Source organism: Palaemon carinicauda, chromosome 31 (assembly GCF_036898095.1).
Source record: "Palaemon carinicauda isolate YSFRI2023 chromosome 31, ASM3689809v2, whole genome shotgun sequence".
Lineage (NCBI taxonomy): Eukaryota > Metazoa > Arthropoda > Malacostraca > Decapoda > Palaemonidae > Palaemon > Palaemon carinicauda.
The window spans coordinates 37,416,573-37,425,586 of record NC_090755.1 but is presented as its reverse complement, the minus strand read 5'-3'; positions in this window follow the sequence as shown (position 1 = coordinate 37,425,586).

Sequence of the window (9,014 nt, the reverse complement as noted above, 5' to 3'; positions counted from 1 at the left end):
ACTTGGTCTCCATTGATTGTCTGAAACCTGCTTATCTCCTGCCAGATGACCTGCGTACAGTTTGCCTCTCTAGATCAGGGCGCCCTATTTAACATGTACAGTATGGCACAGTGTAAAATCTTGATGTCGGACGCCGGACGTCGGATGCTGTCCGGGAGAATAGAAAACCGCTTGTATCAGCGGGAAAGACGCGAAAATACACCTCTTTTTTGTGACTGGTAATGTTCACTGATACTTTCTGTTATTTTCTGTATAAATGCTCGAAAAATATTGGTTTATTTTTATGTTATTGAGAAAAGTCTCAATCGGACATCAACATTACACTATTTAACTGCCCGCTATTTTACCCTGTTAGGATAAAAGCCGGACGTCGCCAATCAGCAGTCACAGATAAGAATTTACCCGGCTGTAAAGTAACATAAGGAGAAAGGGCCTACCACTCCCTTTACCCTGCATTTAGTTGCCAATAGGTTTAGTATGATCCACTAACCAATTAAAATGTTGCCAACTTTAGCCAGACACAGGATACTACATGTAAGAAATGAAGCCTATTTCACTTTAAATGTACTGAAATTTTATCAATCAATTTTTTTTTATTCGTTTTTTAATAGCCTGTGCCTGTTGTCCAGTCAGAGCCACGGGAAGGCAGTTGACAGTCTAACCAACTAATCAACCACCCTACTCATATTATTTCCCATAACCATAAATATAAGCAAATATACTCAATTGAAAGAAATAATAAAACAATTAAGAAAAGGTAAATATTAAAATTCATGTAAAGGTAAATGTAAAACGTTTCATCACAGACAAAACAAATTTTTCGAACATTTATTCAGGAAATAACAGAAAGTATCAGTGAAAATTACCAGTGTCAAAAAAGTGGTGTATTATGGCGCCTTTACCGGTGATACAAGCGGTTTTCTATTCTCCCGGACGGCATCCGACGTCCGACGTCCGACGTTCGGATTTTACACTGTGCCGTACAGTATGCCATTTTCAGGGGGGGGGGGGGAGCCATGTACCAACCATGTGTCACACGATCGTACATAGTAACGACATTTGATTTTTTGTATGTATCATGCTTGTATCTTCGCTCTCCCCTCATACTGACAAGAACCGAAAATAACATGTCTATTTGTCACCTTTAACTGTTAACCGGTGAGCTTTTCGGTTGAACATGAAATTGCCTGTCATGTTTTGTATGTCCTTTTAGCCTGGAGTCTATGTATATATAAACGAGTGTTCTGTAATAAAGTTTACCCAGTTGCTTTCATCCTGCCTTTGAGTCACAACCCTCTCTCGGCCAGTCACAATTAGGTCACCAGTCGTTCGGTTGGGCTCCACAAGGCACTAGAAGAGCTGGAAGACCCAGGCCTACATAGCTGAGTACTATAGCGCGCGAAGTAGGAGATGATGAATGGAGAAGTATCGAATTAAAACTTCAAGATAGAAACGAAGGGCAAAATCTAACCGAGGCATGTTGCATTAATAGGCGTATGAGGAGATGATGATAAGGGGAGAGTGAGTGTTCCACGCACTCAAGTTTTGGGGTGTTTGAATGTGTGTGGATGTAGTAGGATAGAGAGTAAAAGATGTGAGATTGGAAGTATGTTAAGGAATAAAAGGATGGATATATTGGCCTTGTCTGAGACAAAGATAAAAGGGGAGGGTGAAGTGATGTTTGGGGAAAGGTCTGGTAGAGTGTCTGGGATTGAAAGGGGAAGAGCAAGGGAGGGTGTGGTTTTATTGCTGAGTGAATGAATGAAAGGTAAAGTAGTGGAATGGAAGGAGATATCATCTAGGTTAATGTGGGTAAGGGTTAGTTTTGGTAGGGAATGTTGGGCGTTTGTCAGTGCTTATGGGCCAGGTTGTGAGGAGAGTGAAGAAGAGCGGAATGAGTTCTGGAATGAATTAACCTAGTGTAGAATGACTAGGTAGAACGAATTATGTAGTTGTCATGGGTGACTTAAATGCTAGAGTGGGTGCTGGAGAGGTAGAAGGTGTCATTGGGAAGTATGGCGTACCAGGTGAAAATGAGAGTGGTGAGAGACAGGTAGATATGTGTGTTGAAAAAGAGATGGTGATAAGTTCTAGCTTTTTCGAAAAGAAAGATAAAAACAAGTATACATGGGTAAGAGTGGCAAATGGAAGAGTAGTAGAAAGGGCATTAATGTTGATAACTAAAAGAATGTATGGAAGATTGAAAGATGTGCATGTGTTTAGGGGTATGGCTAATGGTATGTCTGATCATAATTTGGTGGAAGAAAAATTGTTGTAGCAAAAGAGTGGAAGAATAAATTAGGTGGATGAGAAAGGGAGCTAGTGAGGGTTGATGAGCTAATAAAACCGGGGGTAAAAAGTAAATATCACGAAAAATTGAAAATGGCATATGACGAAGTGAAAGTAAGATAGGAGTGGAAGAAAGTCAAAGAAAATTTTGTTGGGATTGCAAGTGATGTGCATGGCAAGAAGGTTGTTGGAGGCCGTATGAGGAAGGGCAGTGAATGGTGGAATGAAGGAGTGAAGGTAAAAGTGGAAGAGAAAAAGAGGGCTTTTGAAGAATGGCGGCAGAGTAATATTGTAGAGAAGTATGAAAAATATAGAGAGAAAAATATGGAAGTAAAGCGTAAGGTTAGGCAAAGAGAGCAGCTGACATGGGGTGGGGTCAGGGATTGGGTCATTCATATGAAGAGAATAAAAAGAAGTTTAGAAAGAAGTGAAGAGAGTAAGCAAGGATGGCTCAAGAATTGAAGAGAGAGTGAAAGATGGAAATGGAATGTTGTTAAAAGGAGTGGAGGCAAGGAAAAGGTGGGCGGAATATTTTGAAAGTTTACTGAATTTTGAGGATAATAGGGAGGCATATATAATTGCTGTTGCAGGTGATGAGGTGCCGGTGATAGGAGATACGAATGAGAGAGCGATTACTAAAGAGTAAGTGAGGAGAGCACTAGATGAAATGAGAGTAGGAAAAGCATCTGGTATGGATGGTGTGAGAGCTGAGATGTTGAAGGAAGGGGGTGTGACTGTACTTGAATGGTTGGTAAGATTGTTTAATATGAGTTTTGTGCTGTCAATGGTACCAGTAGATTGGGTTTGTGCATGTATTGTACCACTATATAAGGGTAAGGGAGATGTGCATGAGTGTTGTAATTCAAGTGGTATTAGTTTGTTGAGTGTAGTAGGAAAAGTGTATGGTAAAGTGCTGATTACCAGGATTAAGGATAAAACCGAGAATGCAATCTTAGAAGTACAGGGTGGTTTTAGAAGAGGTGGGGGTTGTATGAATCAGATTTTTACAGTTAGGCAGATATGCAGGAAATATTTAGCAAAAGGTAAAGAGGTGTATGTTGCGTTTATTGATCTGGAGAAAGCGTATGATAGAGTTGATAGGGAGGCAATGTGGAATGTGATGAGGTTATATGGAGTTAGTGGAAAGTTGTTGCAAGCAGTGAAAAGTTTCTACAAAGGTAGTTAAGCATGTGTTAGAATAGAAAATGAAGTGAGCGATTGGTTTCCAGTGAGAGTGGGGCTGAGACAGGGATATGTGATGTTGACATGGTTGTATAACTTGTATGTTGATGGAGGGGTGAGGGACTTGAATGCTCGAGTACTTGGACGAGGATTGAAACTGGTAGACGAGAATGACCATGAATGGGAGGTAAATCAGTTGTTGTTTGCGGATGATACTGCACTGGTTGCAGACGCGCAAGAGAAGCTTCGCCGATTAGTGACAGAATTTGGAAGAGTGTGTGAGAGAAGGAAGTTGACAGTTGATATGGGTAAGAGTAAAATTATGAGATGTACGAGAAGGGAAGGTGGTGTGAGGTTGAATGTCATGTTGAATGGAGAGTTACTTGAGGAGGTGGATCAGTTCAAGTACTTGAGGTCTGTTGTTGCAGCAAATGGTGGAGTGGAAGCAGATGTACGTGAGAGAGTGAATGAAGGGTGCCAAGTGTTGGGGGCAGTTAAGGGAGTAGTAAGAAATAGAGAGTTGGGCATGAATGCAAAGAGAGTTCTATATGAGAAAATGATTGTACCAACTGTGATGAATGGATCGGAGTTGTGGGGAATGAAAGTGACGGAGAGACAGAAATTGAATGTGTTAGAGATGAAGGGTCTAAGGAGTATGGCTGGTGTATCTCGAGTAGATAGGGTTATGAACGAAGTGGTGAGGGTGAGAATGGGTGTAAGAAATTAGTTAGCAGCTAGAGTGGATATGAATGTGTTGAGGAGATTTGACCATGTTGAGAGAATGGAAAGCGGCTGTCTGCTAAAGAAGGTGATGAATGCAAGAGTTGATGGGAGAAGTACAAGAGGAAGGCCAAGGTTTTGTTGGATGGATGGAGTGAAGAAAGCTCTGGGTTATAGGAGGATAGATGTGAGAGAGGCAAGAGAGCGTGCTAGAAATAGGAATGAATGGCGAGCGATTGTGACATATTTCTGGCAGGCCCTGCTGTTTTCTCCGGTGCCTTAGATGACCCCGGAGGTAGCAGCAGTAGGAGATTCAGCGTTATGAAGCTTCATATGTTGTGGATAACGGGGGAAGGTGGCCTGTGGCACCCTAGCAGTACCAGCCGAAATCGGTTTAGTCCCTTGTGAGGCTGGAAGGATCATAGAGAGGAGAGGTCCCCTCTTTTGTTTCATTTGTTTGTTGTCGGTTACCCCTCAAAATTGTGGGAAGTGCCTTGGTATATATATATATATATATATATATATATATATATATATATATATATATATATATATATATATATATATATATATATATACATATATATATATATATATATATATATATATATATAAATATATATATATATATATATATATATATATATATATATATATATATATGTATATATATATATATATATATATATATATATATATATATATATATATATAAAAATGTATATATATATATATATGTATATATATATATATATATATATATATATATATATATATATATATATATATATATATATATACTGTATATATATGTGTGTGTGTTTGTGTGTGTGTATGTGTGTGTGTATTATTAATTTTAAAAAAGCTGAAAAATTATACAGCCCTACCCTGCAAAATTTCATGTAACTATTCAAATTTTCATGTGGGTCATCTGTCCCCACCCCTTTCCCCATTTTCAATAACCTGAGCTGGAAGTATATGGCGTCATTTGCTTCACAGGAAAAAGGTATGTAAGATCAATATCTATTCTTTTTTATCTAAATGTTTACTTCTTTCTTTTTGTAGCGGACAGACAGACAGAAAAACAGGTAAACTTTTAGCTTTATATATTAGATAAATCTCTCTCTCTCTCTCTCTCTCTCTCTCTCTCTCTCTCTCTCTCTCTCTCTCTCTCTCTCTCTCTCTCTCTATATATATATATATATATATATATATATATATATATATATATATATATATATATATATATATATATATATATATATATATATACATATATATATATATATATATATATATATATATATATGTATATATATATATATATATGTATATATATATATATATATATATATATATATATATATATATATATATATATATATCTTTGTGTGTGTTAGTTTGTCTGTCTGTGTGTTTGTGTGTTAAGAATTCTGTGACACAGTAGCTGCCAGTCTGAGTTTTTATATACTGAATGCCTTCAATTTAATGATACGTCTGTTTACACATACTTATAGTTTCCACTTTATCCGTTTCTTTATAAATTGAGCAGGAGCGATATTCAGAAAAAGTTTTAAATTGTTTAAACTGTTGAAACAGTCTGTTTTTAGAATAGTAGAATAGAAGTTCACCAGAACGTCAGCTGGGCAAGCCTAACCCCCTCCTGTGGTGCTTGTGTTATTGCATCATTCTTTGTGATTTCCTCCCTGTAGAATGTTTTACAATCTTGAATATTTTGTACGATTTTTGCATTTAATTGAATTAAGTTGTACAAATTTATTTAATGGAGTTAAATATAACGATTATTAAGGAAAATGTATATGATTATTTTTCTATTTTGTTATTAAAGCTGAGAAAAGTAGAGTTACGAATGTAATATGCCATTGTTTGTAGGTTTTCTTTAGGTAAACACAAGTCCCACTACCCAAAGGTGGCATATTTAGGATTGTTACTGTTATGTTGACCGGTTTCTGCCCAAGCAAGATGTATGTGAATCCTTCATGAGTGGACTTACTTCAGTGTATAAATTATTCTTTTTAAGTTTGGGACGTACCATATGATTGTAAAACATGAAAGTAATGTATTTTGAAAACTGGCAGCCTTTTTATTATATAGTCTATCACTTATGTTTGTTATACTTATCAGCCTCTTTTGTATTTGGTGTAAGTAACAAATTGTATTCTTATTTTATTAATACTTGGTTTGGACAAATGTTTCATGCTAAGATGTATGATATTTAATTGTTCGATTGCTATAATTTGCATAGATTGAAGTACTTTGATATTGAAGGCCTAATCCTTTTTAATATAATATATAGGTAAAATTTTAGTTGTTGCGAAAACTACATAATTTATTATTAGACCTTGTCTTGCTGTTCCACTTGTTTATGCACAAAACTCTACAATATGTTGCTAAAAAAATGTAAAGAGCATTATCTATGTACATAGTTGGCCTGTAGGTTAATTGCAATGAGTTTTGTCTTGCGTAAGGGGATTCTGTGTATTTAGCCTAATAATGCATTTTAATTATGTAATATTGTATTCAGTTTTTTAATTTATAGGTGAATTTGTATTTAACGTTAAGTAGTATTAGAGAGTCTTTGCATATATGGGTGTATATATATATATATGTATATATATATATATATATATATATATATATATATATATATATATATATATATATATATATATATATATATATATATATAATTTATATATGTTACCACCCGTGGGCTGAGGTGAACTCCACGGTGTTAGCGTTTTAATTAACCGCCGGATCTTCACCCAACTCTCGTCCTAATTGACACTTCGACAGTTTGATGGTGCTTTTGTGAACCTGTATTGAAGGCTGTTGATGCCTCAGTAGGATATATCAACATGTTTGCCCACTCTTACTAGTGATAAAGAAACAGCAGCTCCTGATACCACCGCATTGTAACTACCCTAATTTAGACAATGGTCGTGGAATAGATAGGGTCGACTCAGAGGTTGAGAAATTTATCATAAGATTGTTAAATGTCTTTTAAATTATTGTGTATTACTTCACTCTGGTTTCCTCTCCCATGGTCATATATTAAAATGATTAGCGGATACTGCAGCATTATAAACTTATCGGCAGGAAACCCCTCACATCTTGTATGGTACTATAGTGCAAGTTGAGTGCTATCTGTAATGTTCTGCTTTGATATTTTATGCACATATTGCCAGAGTAAAGGCTACCACATATCAAAGGGCCTTATCTTATGCAGTACTGTTATGCAATAATAATTCTTTGAGAATGTCACGTATACTTTTATGTGTAAGTAGAACAGTTGTAGATGGTGACCTAGGAATGGACTGGATTGGTAATAAGAAATTAGCTGAGCTACAGTATGCAGATGATGTTGTTCTTGTTACCAGAATACCAAAGGATTTACCATGCTTGCTTTCCAGAATGTTGTTAAGCTGAATAGATGAGAAACAGAGCTGATAACGGGAAATGCAATGGAAGATGAAATATAACTTGAAAAAACAAAGATTTAAGAAGTAGAACCATTAAATTATTTAGGAGTTATTTCCTTTACCGGGTAATTAGAATTTGAGTTTAGTGAAAGATTGGAAAAAGTAAAACAGTGAATGGGTAGGTTAAGTAAAATTTTTAAACTAAACAGCCTGAAATTAGATATGAATATCAGTATATCGCTTTCGTGAGATTGGTGTTACTGTATGGACATAAATTGTTTATTGCATAAACAATGCGTATAAGTTATGTATATCCTTCTGTCGGTGGTGTTGTTAATATTCATCCGCATAATCTCCTCCTACGATTATTGGCGCCTCGGTTTGATTCCCCTAAAGATTAGAAAAACATTTGGATAATGTTAACAATATGCAATAGAACATGAAATACCATTGAAAGGAAAAGGATTAATGAGGTGGAATAAGATAGATATCTAGGAACTATGATATCTAATATAAGGTGTTTAAAATTGAAGTTTAATGAAAGATTGAAAAAAGGAAGTCGCACAATCTCTAGCCTAAGTAAAATTTGGAAATCAAATCTCCTGAAACTACATAGAAGAGTCAGGCTGTATATATCAGTTTAGTGAAATTGGTGTTACTGTATGGACGTGAGTCGGAGAATGACAATGAAACCATGAAACTATAATCCATCAGATTGTTGATAGGATTAAAAATGAAACTAAAAAAGAGATTAATCATTGCCATATGTGGATGAGACTATGGTGAGGGGTAGATTTAGATGGTTTGGGTATGTTCTTCGCACTCGCCGAGGGAGATTAGTTCGCTAAACTTTCAACTAGGCTCCCCAAGAAACTAGGAGAGGTGGAAGACCCAAGTCTAAACCGCTGAGGACTATGAAGCGTGAGGTAGGAGATGAGGAATGGAGAAGTATTGATATAAAATCTCTAAATAAAGACGACTGGCATTGGTTATATCGATTCTTTGAATTAATTCTGTAACCAAGACATATTACTTTGATTCAATTTACTACTTACGAGAAAAGGGCATTTGCTGTACATATTAAAGGAACTATGGACGATCATAGTGATATAATTTTTGTTGTAGAATGAAGTGGGAAAAGCTTAATCAATTCAAATGACATAATTCCTTCCTAGTGAATTAGTTATTATTATTATTATTATTATTATTATTATTATTATTATTAATTATAAATACTATTATTAATATTATAATTATTATTATTATTATTATTATTATTATTATTATTATTATTATTATTATTATTATTATAGTTATGCTTATAGTTATACTTATAGTGATAATTATAGTTATATTTATGGTTATAGTTATAGTAATAGT